Source organism: Mustela putorius, unplaced genomic scaffold (genome assembly GCF_011764305.1).
Source record: "Mustela putorius furo isolate JIRA1106 unplaced genomic scaffold, ASM1176430v1.1 tig00000242_pilon_pilon_pilon, whole genome shotgun sequence".
Taxonomy (NCBI): domain Eukaryota; kingdom Metazoa; phylum Chordata; class Mammalia; order Carnivora; family Mustelidae; genus Mustela; species Mustela putorius.
Genome location: NW_025421325.1, coordinates 8,886,086 through 8,903,708, shown reverse-complemented (window position 1 = coordinate 8,903,708; position 17,623 = coordinate 8,886,086).

Here is a 17,623-nt window from a genome sequence, read left to right as displayed (position 1 = left end):
CTATCTCTGATTGGTTTAAACTTATAAAGGTTATCTTGACTGTGCTCAACAGGAAATGGTTTAAATACAATGGTTTGCATCATATTTTAATACACACCCTGATGGATTCTTGAGGGGTCATTTTTCTCTCTTTTCTGCCTCATGAACATCAAACAGTGGTTCTCAATCAGGGATGATTTTTACTCCCAGGAGAGGAGAATATTTGGCAATGGCTGGAGACATTGTTGGTTATCACAACCAGGTGAAATGCTACCAACATCTAGATAGCTACAATGAACAGAAAACTCCCCTGCTCCCATAATTACCCAGACCCAAATGACTATTCTGTGGAAGCTGAGGAACCCTGCTACAAGGACTAACACTCAAAAGCTCCTGTTCGGTGTTATGCCTCAGGTTGCAATAAGGAAGGAGAAAGGAGAACTCGGGCTGACACATAACTCTTATGGTCAGGTTAACCCTGGAATTTATTCTACATTTTGGCACTCAAAGCCCATTTAACAGTACTCATTCTAGTCACATCTTTCCATTCAGTCAAGAATCTTCTTTATGCCTTTCCAGACCAATGCTAGAAGATTCTTCTGCATAATAAAATTAAGTATAATTTTTAATAAAAGCCCTCACAGGGGGGTTAGGTGAGCCTGGTGGTGGGTATTAAGGAGGGCACATATTGCCTGGAGCACTGGGTGTGGTGCATAAACAATGAATCTTGGAACACTGGAAAAATTAAATAAATAAATAATATAAGTCCTCACAGTTACGTCTGTCTTTAACAAAAGCTCAAAGAGAAGCTCAAATAGAACACATCTTACCAATCTCTAGTTTGTCAATGTCCTCCCTTTATACCATTTAACTTTTACTCTCCAAATGAAGTTGATTGCTCATCTATAATTTTCATGTTTTTATTAGAGTTCTGACAGTTCTTAGAAACTTCAGCATTGATCACAAAGAAAGATGCTCTAAAATGCAAATCAAATGTCCTCACTATATTAAAAACTGAATAGTGTCACAACAGAAATAACAGAAGTTGAAGTTCTCTGATCAGATGCTTTCTATAAAATATGAAATACTAGACAAACTTTAAGCTATGCCTCAAATTTATATGCTTCCAAGCTACTCAAATATAAAACAAGCACTAACAAATGGGCAACCTTGTCCATTGCAAGGCTAATAAATCAAAATCACCAAGGTAAGTTAACTGCATTTCCAGTGGATGCAGATTTATCATCAGAGACCTGATAATCATGCATCCACTAGAAAAAGCAATGTGTTATCCATGACCTTGGTCATAATTCACTACCAACACTGACTTGTAACTTTTCACTATTGTGTCACACTGGGCACACTCTAAAAAAGATTTCAGGATTTGGGGACTTCTGAATGAAGAACATGTATGTGTTCATTTGATTTCCTTTTTACATTAGAACTCAGTATAAAAACTATAAACATCTGATACCTGAAAAATAGAACCGTGGATAAGAAAAGCAGGACTTAAATGTCTTGGAATTTTTCTGAAAATGAAAGGTTAGCTAGTAGTTTGAGTTAGTCCAAATGCAGAAGTCCCAAACTTTCACTTTTTCGGCAATTAGTGTATCTCTTATATCTGGCAATTTCTTTTAGTTGAATTCCCCATATCAAGCTGGTAATAAAACAAGCAAGAATGGCATCAAGGTTGAACTAAAGTCAGAGAAGCTTTCAAGCATTCCATTCTATAAGTAGTTTTATTTTGATCTCAACAAGTGAAGAAAGGCCTGGCTGCCTCAAATGTTTTCATGACAGGGAAAGTGGTTAGGACATACTGATATTTTCTAGGCTTTTCAGAGATTAATCAAAAGTATAGCAAATTGCTTCAAGAACATAAGATGGAGGAAACAGGGAATAAGTTGTTACAACATTGGGCAACAGTCAAGGTAATATATTTACCCATCTTACGCCTTGGCTTCCAAGCATAGAATGAGAGAGAATAGAAATGATGAGATTTTTAAAAATATTTTAATAGAGAGGTTTTTATTGTGTTTTGTTTTGTTTGCTTTTTGTCTTAGGACAACAGACCAAGTATCCAGAGGATAAAATAAAGATGCACACTATTTGAAGTGTTAACTTAAAACTGAAAGCCTAAATTGGAACACTGATTGGAATTCTTGCTGGAATCATAAATTTAGGCTGTAATCATTCACAGCCACTGGTTTTTGCTATTGTTTGTTTTGTTTTGTTTTGTTAATTTTGGTTTTGATTTTAAGCTGTAAAATAGAGATTATAAAATCTACCTTTCAGAAGGATTATATGGGCCAGTATATGTAAACAGTCTGAAATATATGAGAAAGTGTACAACATTATTAACTCTCTACAAAGTTAATTATAGATATCTATGTCAGAAGACAAAAAGCAAAGACAGAAGGTAACCAGGATCCAGCATACTGCATCCCACATACCTTGCTGGCCCTGAGTTCTGATGAGACCCCAGAAAGCAACCACTATGGAGCTTTTCTGACTGCTGGGTGGGAAATGAGTCTATTGGAAAACTCAAGATTCTAACTCTAGTAGTTAATATGCCAGATGTAACAATCTAGTTAAGGTTATTTTATCACTGCCTATTAGTATTCTCATTTTACAGCAGCAGGAACTAAAAATCAAAGAAATTTAAGAACTTGCCAAGATTACAGGCACCAAAGTAGAGCCATGGAACCTAGAGATATACTGAAAACAAAAGCAAGCCCAAGAGTAAGCATCAATGGGCATATAGTGTGTTTTATCCATGAGTCCTGAATGCTGGCTTCCCATTAAGAGCTTGCAACATGGGGCTAACCATTCTTCTAGAATCTTCCCTTTAGCACCTTATCTTCCCTCACTGGATCAGTATCTGATTCTAAGCAGAGGTTTGGGAGAAGACCAAATTTTTAGCAAGGAAGCAAAGATGAACAGCAGAATTAGGTTCCAAGAGAGTCAAGCTTGAGTAAGTGGGATGGCCAAAGCAAGTATATATCTGAAATTGTTTTTGTTTTTGTTTTTTTCCATACTATCTGAGAGTGGAAAAGAATTAAAACTGAAGAAGCCAATTTTCACATCAGTAGGAAGAGCAACAACAAGGTCTGGAAACCTCAGGCAAAACCCAGAAATCAGGAACTGAACACACTCTGGTATGAATTAGAAAACCAGAAGCAAAAGCAAAAGTGAAAAGTTCCAGTTTGCCCTAAACAGGGGGATTCAGACACACTGATGGGTGGAGAGGAGTCAATACCCTGGAGGTCAACTCTCAACCAGTGGGTAATGGAAGTCCATGGTTTCTGCTCCAATCTCCTGTTCTTAAGGTAGACAATTCTGAGAAGCACTCTGCACCTTTCTCAGAGGCTCAGATGGAAGAGTGCCCCCACTATCTATAGCAGCAACCTTAACAACACATCCTTGTATTGTCACTTTATTTTTTCTCTTTCTCTGCCCCACTGTCTCTACTCTCATTTACAATGTCTCAAATAAGGTAAGAAGTTACAGCCTAGATATCCCCTGAGACCATAATTTCTGCTGATAAGGGAAGTTTTTATTAAAAAGACCATAACCCCTACCTTGTGAAACAGCCCCATTCCTTGGTATGACATTCCTTGTAAATGACATCGGTGCCCAGGCGCCCAATATAGTTAGTATATATACTCTACTTGGCATTGCATTGACTAGCAGATAAAACAGAGGGAATCACTGTGGCTTCTTTTGTAATCCTGAAATTTGTGTATTACTGCAACAAATAGAATTTGAGGTCTATCACAATAACGGGATTTTTCCTAGAGTGGAAAGCCCTTCTCAAAATTGGCAAGCCCTTGGATAGGAAATTCTTTGGGGACAAACATTAGGGAGAATGGCAAAATAGAGGCACTAGAGTGAAAGCAGGAAAACAGAGCTCTATGGATCTGATGAACAAGTTCTGTCCTCGGGATCACTGTAAATGCCATCAAGAGTCCAGGCCTAATACCTCCTAGTTTGCAGAAAGTTGAGGTGAAGAAAATGTACGGGAGTAAGAGTCATATCAGAAGGCTTCCTCTGAGCTTGCCTCACTTTGGCCTTCTGCTGAGTGGTGGTAGATGCTCTCCTCCTGGCATAATAGGCACGCCTAAATGTTGTTCAACAGCAATAGCAGACTTGGCAGATAGGACAGGAGACAGATAGACTTTGTCAGGTACTTTGTCAGGTCAAGGAGAGCTCTACCGCCTTAAAATTGTCCAACCAAAGGATTCTCTCACAGTCTGAATTCTGCCATCTGGGATTCTGCAAGAAAATATTGGCATGGCATCTATGATCATCTAAGTATACCTGCTGCAAACATATTCTGTATATATCTTTATAAATTTCTTCAAATGTAGTATTTATTATCTAATTTTTAAGCATTTTAAACTAAACTTACCAAATGCTTTATGCCATTTATGGTAATTTATAAAGATATATATAGTAAAAGGACAAAAATGAGCGGAAATCAGGGTAGAGGGTAAAATAGAAGACAAGAAGACAAAACAAATGTAATGATAAACCACCAGCTAGCCTAACATTTTTAAGGAAGAAATGGAATACAAACAAAATTAGAGACAAGTAATAATAATATAAACATTTATGGAGTGTTTATAAATGCCTCTGTTCTAAGCACTTTTCACATATATTGCCTCATTTCATCTTTACTACAACCCCATGAGGAAGGAACAATTTTTTCCCCATTTTATAGGTGGAAAGGCAGGAGAAATAAAGTAATTTGCCTGAGGTCACACAGCTTGTAAACAATGAAGCTAGGATTCAAGTCCAGACACTGTGGACTCCCATCTATACTCTCATCTATTAACATGCTGTCTACTGACCCAGAAAGAGAAAGAGTCAAAAACGCAAAGAGTTTGAATAAAAAGGTGTAAGAGACTACTTTGAACAATACCATGCTAAAAATTTGAACACCTGGGGATATTCTTATAAGAAAATGCACACTACTAAAATTGGCCACATAAAGGAGTGAAAAAAAATCTAAAACCATGGGGAAATGATGAGGAAATTGTCACAGACCTAGATTCAAAAAATTGCCAGACCAGTGCTTTCTCACATTAATTATTTCACCTTTTCAAAGAAGATACAATTAAGATATTTCAAAAATTCCATGGAACACATGGGGAAAAAAAGAAAGAAAAAAGGCATGTAAATATATTTTATGAGTCAGGAGAAAACTGGGGGAGAGGGGAGAGGGACACCTAGGTGGCTCTATCAGTTAAGCCTCTGCCTTTGGCTCAGGTCACAATCCCAGGATCCTGGAATCGAGTCCTGAATTTGGCTCCCTGTTCAACAGGAAGTCTGCTTCTCCCTCTTCCTCTACCCCTTCCCCCTGCACATGTTTTTTTTTTCTCTCTCTCTCTCTCAAATAAATAAATAAAATCTTAAAAAAAAAACTTGATATTAAACCTGACAAAAAGATGACAAAGGAAAAAAAAAACAATGAGTCAGTTTTGCTTAAAAATACAAACACAGGCCTCTTATGTAAAATATTAAAATTCATACCCACCAACTTACTTACGAATAACATCAAAACATGTAGTCTTTATACTAAGAGTGCAAAAAAGGTTCAACAGTAGGCTGTCTATCAATAAAAATCATTACAGTGCCAGACTAAATAAGAACAATTGAGTCATTCCAATAGATCCTGAAAAATGCATCTGAAAAAAAATTGACATCCACAAGGATATACTTTTTAAAGCTTTTATTAAAGATAGAAATTCCTTCAACATGATCAAAACATTTTCAAATAAACACAAAAACAAATATCCTTATTGACGAAGCACTAGACTTATTCTCATAAAAGATGAAAGAGATCAAATCTTCTCTTACTCTAAACATATAAAATGGAAAAGAACAAAAAAATCTAGATATATTTACACATAGTGGGGAACTAATTGTAAGATAAAAGGATAATTTCAGTAAGTGGGAAAGAATGAATTATAAAACAAATATAATTGTGACAATTACCCTCTAATTAGGGAAAAAAAGTACTACCTCACACCTTAATTCACAAAAATAAATTCGAGAACCAATAAAGTTTTATGTGTTGAATCCAATAGTATATTTCAAAAACTACAGTATTGGGACATCTTTCTGGCTTACTCAGTGAAGCATGCAACTCGATCTCTGGGTTGTGGGTCTGGGCCCCATGTTGAGTGTAGAAATTACTTAAAAATAAAATCTTAGAAAAAATGTTCAAATCATAAAAACTACAATATTTTTATTTTGAGACTGTTTTTTCTAAGCATGAACTGAAAACTGAAAAATCATGAAGGAAAATATTTAAAGATTTTACATGTAAGGGCACCTGGGTGGCTCAGCAGGTTAAGCACCTAACAGTTGATTTCAGCTCAGATCATGATTAAGGGTTGTAAGATCCAGCCCTGTGTCAGGATCCACAATGGGCATGGAGCCTGCTTAAAATTTTCTCTCTCTCTCCCCCTGCTCCTCCCTACTCCTTCTCTCTCCCTCTCTGGAAGGAAAAAAAAAACACCTTTTTAACATTTAAAATTTAAAATTTCTGTTCAAGACATTACACAATAAACAAAATTAAAAAAAAACAAATAGAAATTATTGAGAAAAATATTTGTAGTACACATGACAAAGGTTTAATATCTTCAACCAGTAGAATACCTTAACTCTATTTAAAATGGATGGAACTAGAGCGTATCATGCTTAGTGAAATAAGTCAAGTAGAGAAAGACAACTATCATACGATCTCCCTGATATGAGGAAGTGGTGATGCAACATGGGGGCTTAAGTGGGTAGGAGAAGAATCAATGAAACAAGATGGGATTGGGAGGGAGACAAACCATAAGTGACTCTTAATCTCACAAAACAAACTGAGGGTTTCTGGGGGGAGGGGCTTTGGGAGAAGGGGGTGTGATTATAGACATTGGGGAGGGTATGTGCTTTGGTGAGTGCTGTGAAGTGTGTAAACCTGGTGATTCACAGACCCGTACCCCTGGGGATAAAAAAAATATATGTTTATAAAATGATCCAGAAAACCACACCAAAAAAAAAAAAAAAAAAAAAAAAAAGATGACACTACAAATTAAAAATTAAAAGACATAAAGAGACAACTGATGCCAAGAAAAGAAAATGACCAATAACCTAAGAAACTATATTTGATCTCAATATTGATCAAAAGATAATGATTAAAGCAATAAATTGATAATCACCTATTTACAAAAAAATTAGTATGACTGGTGTGGTGGCACAAGATGCCAAAGGAGTAGGAAACCCAAATTCTGTCTGGCCCCAGGAATTCAGCTGGAATGCTATTAAAACATTCTGAACACCTACAAACTCAACAGGAGATCGAAGAAAAGAATAGCAAGTCTATGAACAGAGAAGCCACTACTTTCTAGAAATTCTCTTCTGATTTCTTTAGTGTATATTTTTCTGGGGTCATTGTTACCCTGTTAGCATTTTGTTCTCTCATTCATCTATTCTTCTCTGGAAGACATGACAAAATAGAAAAACTCACCTCAAAAAAAAAAAAAAAAAAAACCAACAAAAGGCAGTACTGACTGACAGACATTAGTAAGATGTCAGAACTAGAGTTCAGAATAACAATTTTTTTTAAATATTTTATTTATTATTCAACATAGAGAGAGAGATCACAAGTAGGTAGAGAGGCAGGCAGAGAGAGAGGAGGAAGCAGGCTCCCCGCTGTGCAGAGAGCCTATGTGGGGCTCGATCCCAGGACCCTGAGATCATGACATGAGTTCATGCCAGAGGCAGAGGCTTAACCCACTGAGCCACCCAGGCGCCCCCAGAATGACAATTATAAACATACTAGCTAGGGTTGAGAAAAGCATAGAAGATACCAGATAATTCCTTTCTATAGAAATAAAATCTAACCAAGTCAAAATCAAAAAGGCTATTAATGAGGTGCAATAAAAAATGGGGGCCTTAACTGCTAGGATAAATGAGGTAGAAGAGAAAATTAGTGATACAGAAGACCAAATGATGGAGAATAAAGAAGCTGAGAAAAGAAGAGATAAACAACTACTGGATCATGAGGGAAGAATTCAAGTGATAAGTGATACCATAAGATGAAATAATATTAGAGTAATTGGGATACCAGAAGAAGAAGAAGAAGAAAGAGAGAGGGGGGTCAGAGGGGTACTAGGCAAATTATAGTAGAGAACTTCCCTAATTTGGGGAAGGAAACAGGCATCAAAATCCAGGAGGCACAGAGAAACCCCTCAAAAATCATCTAATAGTAAAACTTATAAATCTCAAGAGACAATGAGAAAATCCTGAAAGCAGCTCAGGACAAGAGGTCTATAACCTACAACAGTAGAAACATAAGACTGGCAAAACACCCAGAGACCTGGCATGGCAGGCCAGAAAGGACTGACATGATATATTCAGAGCACTAAATGAGAAAAATATGCAGCCAATAATAGTTTATCCAGCTAGGCTGTCATTGAAATTAGAAGGAAAGATAAAAACATCCAGGGCTGGTAAAAACTAAAAGAATTTGTGATCAACCCAGCCCTACAAGAAATATTCAAAGAGGTCCTCTAAGCAAAGAGAGAGCTGAAAGTAATACAGACCAGAAAGGAACACAGACAACATATAGTTATACAGTAACACTCACCTTACAGGCAATACAATGGCCCTAAATTCATGTCTTTCAATAGTTACTCTGAATGTATATGGGTGAAATGCCCCAATCAAAAGATACAGGGTATCTTGTAACTGCATAAAAAAGCAAGACCCATCAATATACTCTCTGCAAGAGATTCATTATATACCCAGACACCTCCAGATTGAAAGTGAGGGGGTAGAAAACGATGTATCATGCTAATGGACATGAAGAGAAAGCTGTGATAGCAATCCTTATAACAGATAAATTGGATTTTAAACTAAAGACTGTAGTAAGAGATGATAAAGGATACTATATCATAATTAAAGGGTCTATCCAACAAGAATATTTAAAAATTGTAAATATTTATGCCCATAACATGGGAGCAGCCAATTATATAAACCAATTAATAATAAATTAAAGAAACACAGTAATATTAACACTAGAATCATAGAGGACTGTAACACACTACTCACTGCAATGGACAGATCATCTAAGCAGAAGATCAAGAGGAAACAAGGGCTTTGAATGACACACTGGACCAGATGGACTTCACAGATATTTTCAGGACATTCCATCCTACAGTAAATATACACTCTGCTTGAGTGCACATGGAACATTCTCCAGAACAGATCACATCCGGGGTCACAAATCAGGTCTCAACTGGTACCAAAAAATAGGGATCATTCCCTGCATTCTTTTGGACCACAATGCTTTGAAACTCCAACTCAATCAAAAGAGGCAGGTTAGAAAGAAGTCAAATACATAGAGACTAAAAAGCATCCTACTAAAGAATGAATGGGTCAACTGGGAAATTAAAGAATTTTTAAAAATCATGGAAATAAATGAAAACACAGCTGTTCAAAAACACAGCAAAGGTGGTCCTAAGGGGAAAACATACAGCAATACAAGCCTTTCTCAAGAAACAAGAAAGGTCTCAAACACACAACAGAATCCTCCACCTAAAGAAGCTGGAGAAAGAACAGCAAATAAAACCTAAACCCAGCAGGAGAAGAGAAATAATAAAGATCGGAGCAGAAATAAATGAAATAGAAACCAAAAGAACAGAAGAACAAGTCAAATAAACTAGGAGCTGGTTCTTTGAAAGATTGATAAACCTCTGGACAAAGGTTTGGACACTTACCAAAAAGAAACGAGAAAGGACCCAGATTAATAAAATTATGAATGAGGGGCGCCTGGGTGGCTCAGTGGGTTAAAGCCTCTGCCTTTGGCTCAGGTCATGATCTCAGGGTCCTGGGATTGAACCCCAATTAAGGCTCTCTGCTCAGCAGGGAGCCTGCTTCCCTTCCCCTCTCTCTGCCTGCCTCTCTGCCTACTTGTGATCTCCATCTGTCAAATAAATAAAAATCTTAAAAAATAAAAAAAAAATAATAAAATCATGAATGAAAGAGGAGCGATCATATCCAGCACCAAAGAAATACAAACAATTATAAGAGCATATTATAAGCAAGTATATGCCAGTAAATTTGACAATCTGGAAGAAATAGATTAATTCCTAGAGACATATCAACTACCAAAACTGAACCAGAAAGAAACAGAAAACCTGAACAGACCCATAACCAATAAGGAGATTGAAGCAGTCATCAAAAATCTCCCAACAAACCAGAGCCCAGGGACAGTGGCTTCCAAGGGGAATTCTACCAAACACTTAAAGAAGAGTTAAGATCTAGTCTGCTAAAAATGTCCTAAAAATAGAAATGGAAGGAAAACTTCCAAACTCATTTTATGAGGTCAGCATTACCTTGATCCCAAAGACCCCATCAAAAAAGAGTATTACAGACCAGTATCCCTCATTAACATGGATGTAAAAGAACGTATTAATAAAGAAAAAGACGAGAACCACATGATCCTCTTAATAAATGCAGAAAAAGCATCTGACAAAATACACCATCCTTTCTTGATTAAAACTCTTCACAGTGTAGGGATAGAGGATATATACCTCTAAAAGCCATCCATGTAAAACCCACAGCAAGTATCATTCTCAATGGGGAAAAACAGAGCATGCCAGGGCTGTCCGCTATCACCACTGCTACTCAACATAGTACTAGAAGTCCTAGCCTCAGCAATCAGACAACAAAAAGAAAGAGAAGGCATCTGAATCAGCAAAGAAGAAGTCAAACTCTCACTCTTTGCAGATAATATGGTATCTTATGTGAAACTCCACTGCTAAAACTCACACAGGAATTCAGTAAAATGTCAGGATATACAATCAATGCACAGATATCAGTTGCATTTCTATACACAAACAACAAGACAGAAGAAAGAGAAAGTAAGGAGTTGATCCCATTTACAATGGCACCCAAAACCAAAAGATACCTAGGAAAAAATCTGACTAAAGAGGCAAAGAATCTGTACTCAGAAAACTATAGAATACTCTTAAAAGAAATTGAGGAAGACACTTTAAAAACATTCTGTCTTCATGGATTAGAAGAACAAATATTGTGAAAATGTCTATGCTACCTAGAGCATCTAAACATTTAATGCAATCCCTATCAAAATACCATCAACTTTTTTCAAAGAACTGGAACAAATAATTCTAAAATTAGAGTGGAACCAGAAAAGACACAAATAGCCAAAGGAATGTGAAAAAAGAAAAGTAAACCTGGTGGCATCACAATTCCAGACTTCAAGCTCTATTACAAAGCTATAATCATTAAAACAGTATAGTACTGACATGAAAACAGACACACACAGATCAATGAAACAGAATACAGAGCCCAGAAATGGATCCTCAACTCTGGTCAACTAATCTTCGACAAAGCAGGAAAGATTGTCCAATGGCAAAAAGACACTCTCTTTAACAAATGGTGTTGGGAAAACTGGATAACCGCATGCAGAAGAATGAAATTGGACCATTTCCTTATACCACACACAAAAATAGACTCAAAATAGACAAAAGACCTTGTTGTAAGACAGGAGTCCATCAAAATCCATGAGGAGAATAGAGGTAGCAACCTCTTCAACCTCAGCTACAGCAACTTCTTCCTAGAAACAAAAGGCAAGGGAAGCAAGGGCAAAAATGAATTATTGGGATTTCATCAAGATCAAATGCTTTTGCACAGCAAAGAAAACAGTCAACTAAACCAAAAAACAACCAAAAGAATGGGAGAAGATATTCACAAATGATGTATCAGATAAAGGGCTAGTATACAAAATCTATAAAGAACTTATCAAACTCAACCCACAAAAAGCAAATAATCCAATCAAGAAATGGGCAGAAGACATAAACAGACAATTCGGCAAAGAAGACATCCAAATGGTCAACAGACACATGGAAAAGTGCTCAACATCACTTGGCATCAGGGAAATATAAATCAAAACCTCAGTGAGATACCACCTCACACCAGTCAGAACAGCTAAAAATAACAAATCAGGAAACAACAGATGTTGGAGAAAGGGGAACCCTCCTACACTATTGGTGGGAATGCAAGGTGATGCAGCCACTCTGGAAAACAGTAGGGAGGTTCCTCAAAAAGTTGAAAATAGAGCTACCCTATGACCCGGCAATTGCATTACTGGGTATTTACCCCAAAGATACAAATGTAGTGATCTGAAGGGGCACGTGCCCCTGAATGTTTATAGCAGCAATGTCCACAATAGCCAAACTATGGAAAGAGCTTTGATGTCCACCAACAGATGAATGGATAAAGAAAAATTTACATATATATACACACACACACATACACACACACACACCAAGAAGATTTTATATATGTATAAAATTACATATGTATTTAATTACATATAAAATGGTACACACACACACACACACACACACACACACACGCGTGGGAATATTATGCAACAACCATCAAAAAAATGAAATCTTGCCATTTGCAACAATGTGGATAGAACTAGAGGGTATTATGCTAAGAGAAATAAGTCAATCAGAGAAAGACAAGTATCATATGATCTTACTGATAATGTGGATTTTGAGAAATAAGGCAGAGGATCATGGGGAAGAGAGCAAAAATGAAACAAGAAGAAACCAGAGAGAGAGACAAACAGTAAGAGAGTCTTAATTTCAGGAAAAAACTGAGGATTGCTAGATGGGAAGGGGTGGGAGGGATGGGGTAGCTGGGTAATGGACATTTGGGGAGGGTATATGTGATAGTGAGTGCTATGAACTGTTTAAGACCGATGAATCACAGACCTGTATTTCTGAAACAAATAATACATTATATGTTAATTTAAAAGAATAAATATCGGTGGCGCCTGAGTGGCTCAGTTATTAAGTGTCTGCCTTCACCTCAGGTCATGATCCCAGGGTCCTGGAACCAAGACCTGCATCAGGCTCCCTGCTGTGCGGGAAGTCTGTTTCTCCCTCTCCCACGCCCCCTGCTTGGGCTCCCTTTCTCACTGTCTCTCTCTGTCAAATAAATAAATAAAACCTTTAAAAAAATAAATAAAAAAGAAATTTTAAAATAAATGGAGAAAATTTTTTTTTAAAAAATCAATATGATTGTCAATGCACAGTGTTGGTGTGGAAGATAATGGACATGTAAATTTGCACAACCTTTCTGGAATGAAATCTGGCAATCCGTATCAAATTCAAAAATGTGCATGCTTTCAAACATTGCAATTCTGCTAGGAATGTTTCTAAGGAACTAATCTAACAAGCATTTAGTCAATTATATACAAAACTATTCCTGAAGTATTACTTCAAACAGTGGCTTTTTAAATTTAATTTGTTCCCAGCTTTACTGAGATATTGACATATCACATATGTAAGTTTGAGATGTTCAACATGATAATTAGATACATGTATATATTGCAAAATGATTACCACAATAAGATTATTTAACATCTCCATCTCTATTCCTTTACATAATTATAATTCTGTGTGTGTGTGCATGTGTGCATATAGTGACAACATTTGAGATCTATTCCTTTAAAAATTTTCAAGTATGTAATACAGTATTATTAATTATCATCACCATGTTCTGCCAAACAATGGCATATTTAAAACAATATAAATGTCCCTCAATTTATTGGTCAAATTATAGTGTTTCCAAAGTATGAAATGATATTCATTTGTTTAAAAAAAAAAAAAAGTGATTCCAAATTTAGATATTTGTTCATGACATACTTGATTAAAGTAGGCTAAGAAATAAATATTAATAACATAACAATTTTATATGTAATTAAATACATTTTTTAAAAACTCTGAGATGGTGTAACCAAAAAAGAAGAAAAGAGCTTAGAAGAATATAAACCAAGGCTTATATAAGCATGGTTGTCTACAAATCATTGGATTATGAATATTTTTCTTTTCTCCCTTTTGTTTCCATAGTTTCTGATTGTCTTTAATAAATGTGTATTGCCCTTGTAACAATTATTTAAATTTCTTTCAATGAAAGAACCTAGATTAAAATATCAACCTATTTTAATAGACCCATAAACATTAATTATAGAAAACCAATCTGTTTTTATAGCAGAATTCTGCTATAGCTGAATTGCTGTTATAGCAAAATATACCTGCCTTCCCAGTATTTTTTCATATTTAAGATAATTGATTAGTTCTAAAAATGTAAAATCAAGGGACACAGTTAACACAAAATACTAAACCTAGCCCTTATAATTTTACATATTTTCCAAAGTAAAATATAAGTTTCTTCACACATCAACTTGTTTTTCAAGTGACATGGGTAACTCAACGTTGGTGTCCACCATATGCTATTGATGACTGACTCATGTTCTACCAATGTAGAAAAGCGTCATTATCTACTGCCACACTAAAATATGAGGGTGAATTAATTAAAAAATTAAATTAAATTAAAAAATTAAAAAAATAACAGATCCTGAAATTGACCACATCAAGAATTTTGTGTAAATGTGGACGACAATGGGTTTTTTTGTTCACAGATAATAGCTGGATACCTCTGCAATTAATTTTTAAAGTTTCAAATCATGTTCTGGAATCACTCAATATCAAAACAAATTTGTTATTTTAGTCTCCACACTCACTGAGTCTTTCTCCAAAGAAGCTGCCAAAGCAAGCACCAGCTGGCCTCTTGGGAACAAGATGAGGCTCACTCCAGATATTTCTTTTTGAACTCAAAATAGATACTATAAGTGTTGAACTAATCAAACCTGTTAATCTAAACTAATCTAATTTAATAAAGGTTTACCATCAAGAGAGCTTGAATTGTACAGTGAATATTTAAAACATTTCCATTTATCTCTTTTAAATGTTCTGGTTTTCCTTAAACATTAATTGTAGATAAGAGGCCCAGCAATTCTCTCACTGCCTTCTGCCTGGCTCTCCTCATGTTATCACAGGGGTTCTTGGAAGCATTTGTGAAACCTGGATAAAAAGACACAGTAGGTAGAAAAAGAATAAATGAAAGAAGAGGGGATCGGGAGGGAGATAAACCATAAGAGACTCTTAATGTCACAAAACAAACTGAGGGTGGCCAGGGGCAGGGTGTAAGGAGAGGGTGGTGGGGTTATGGTCATTGGAGAGGGTATGTGCTATGGTGAGTGCTGTGAAGTGTATAAACCTGGCGATTCACAGACCTGTACCCCTGGGGCTAATAATACATCATATGTTTATAAAAAAAAATTTTAATTAAAAATTAAAAAATTAAAAAGACACAGTACTATAGTACACAAGCTTCCTTACCTATCTTGCCACGTCCTTACCTATCTTGCTGGACTCTTTCTACAGTGAAATTTATAGAGATTCAGTTAATAGAGAGAAAACAGTAAAAGTATATGATTGTTAGAATGCAACGGAGAATATAAATTGGCCCAACCACTCCACAGAGCAACACATAGCAACACTCTTTGAAATCTTCATGCCCTTTGAGCTGGTAATTCCCCAGAACTATTTATGTTCAACTGGGCTCAGCACAGCATTATTTGAGTCATAATACACCCATTCTTTTGCCAGATCTTTTCTAACTTTGATCAGGTGCTACTCTCATCCAAAATAAACTCACTCGTCCAGAAACAACAATGTTAGATCCATGGTAGACTGAGCACTGCTTCAGCCTAGTGATATCTTCTGATCCTTAACCAGGGTCCCAGGGGTTGTTTGGAAATGTGGAGAATGTTTGATAGTCCTGGTGGGTGGGGCCAGGGATGCTACATGGCTGCAGTGCCTGGACTATTTCCACATAATAAAGAATTGTTCTCCCCAAAGTATAAGCAGTAGTAGAAGCTGGTATACTGCCCAGAACCTCCATTCAAGGCCAAGCCCCCAGTGGCTGGGAATATTGTCTGCTTATGGTTCACAGCTATGCTCCTCAATGAGCATTGCTCAAGGTTACTGCACCTCCCAGGAGGAACCCATAGGTGAAATCTGGCAGATAAAGGCATGAAAAAGGTCTGCTTCCACTTGGGACAGTTCCATAGGGCCTTTCTTTCTCTGTGGCTCCCTGTAGGACTGGCTGAGACCTCAGCCGGCTATCCTACTGCAACTCAGCTTCTCTCTCTGCCCCATCCTGCCATTCTACCTTCATCCCAGGAGTACTTTTTGCAAACATCTCAGTAAATCTTGTGCACTCATCTCCCTCAGAGTCTGCCTGCACAAAACCTGATTTATGATAATCCCTACTGAGATACCTACTTTAGTTCATCTCCTTATTTTCCCGATGAGTGAAGAAGGGTCTAGAAAGGGTAAAAATTGTGTTCAAAGTAGAGAAGTGGCTAGTTCAGCACTCACTGCACATATTACACATTAAAAACTGTGAGAAGCTTGAGAAATTGGGAATGAACGGAAAGAGAAGGAAAAGTTATGTTAAAACCTTTACTGTGGATGGGACTCCTGGCTGGCTCAGTCAGAAGAGAGTGTGACTCTCGATCTCAGGGTCATGAGTTTGAGCCCCAAGTTGGGTGTAAAGATCACTTAAAAAAAATTAAAAATCAAACAGTAAATCTTGGGGCGCCTGGGTGCCTCAGTGAGTTAAGCCTCTGCCTTCAGCTCAGGTCATGATCCCAGGGTCCTGGGATCGAGCCCCGCATCGGGCTTGCTGCTTGGCAGGGAGCCTGCTTTCCCCTCTCTCTCTGCCTGCCTCTCTGCCTACTTGTGATCTCTCTCTCTCTGTCAAATAAATAAGTAAAATTTAAAAAAAAAAAAAAGAAAGAAAGAAAATCTTATTATGGGAAATCTTAAACAAAAATTTTAAAAAGCAGTAAGATTTAACTATATGGATGGCCTCAGTTGGTTAAGCATCCAATTCTTGATTTCAGCTTAGGTGATTGACATCAGGGTCCTGAGAATGAGACCCACAGCAGGCTCAGTGCTCAGCAGGGAGTATGCTTGAGATTCTCTCTCTCCCTCTGTCCTGCCCCATCCCCACATGCTCTCTCTAAATAAATAAATAAATCTTTTAAAAAAATACTTTAACTATATGAAGAAATTCTTAATAATGATAGAGCCTGGGGATCAATATTACTAATTCACCACAATACAAAAATAAAATAAAAAATAAAATTTAATAAAAATAAATTAAAAAATAATATAAATAAATAAATAGAAATAATCTATTTATTTAGAAATTTTTAAAAAAATTTCCCAAATATCTGAGTTTGGGGAAAAACTCTTTGCTGGATGCCCTAACTACTATCAGTCTGCCTAAACTATTCATATTTAGTGTGCATCACTGTTATGGAGCCAGAAAATAATAATTAGAAATTTTCCTCTTAAAAAGAAACAGCCGGAAAGATGTGGAAAGTATCCACTGAGGTGAGAATGAAAAAACAAGAATGGTAAATCAAATCCCCTTCACAACCAACATATTCCTCTTTCCTCTGAAAACACCGCTAGGTCTAGACACCCACTATTCACCAAAAAAAAAAGTCTTTATTATCCCCAGTGTTCTCTTCTAAGCCATCTGTCAATCTTGAAAGACATGTCTCTGCCATAGCCAATTCCTTCACTCCTATTTTAGCATAATTTTTAAGTATAGCTTAATATTTCACCTTGCAACTTTAATACTTACATCATCTTGGTTCTGTTCTCACTGAAGAGATTTCCCCTACTATTTT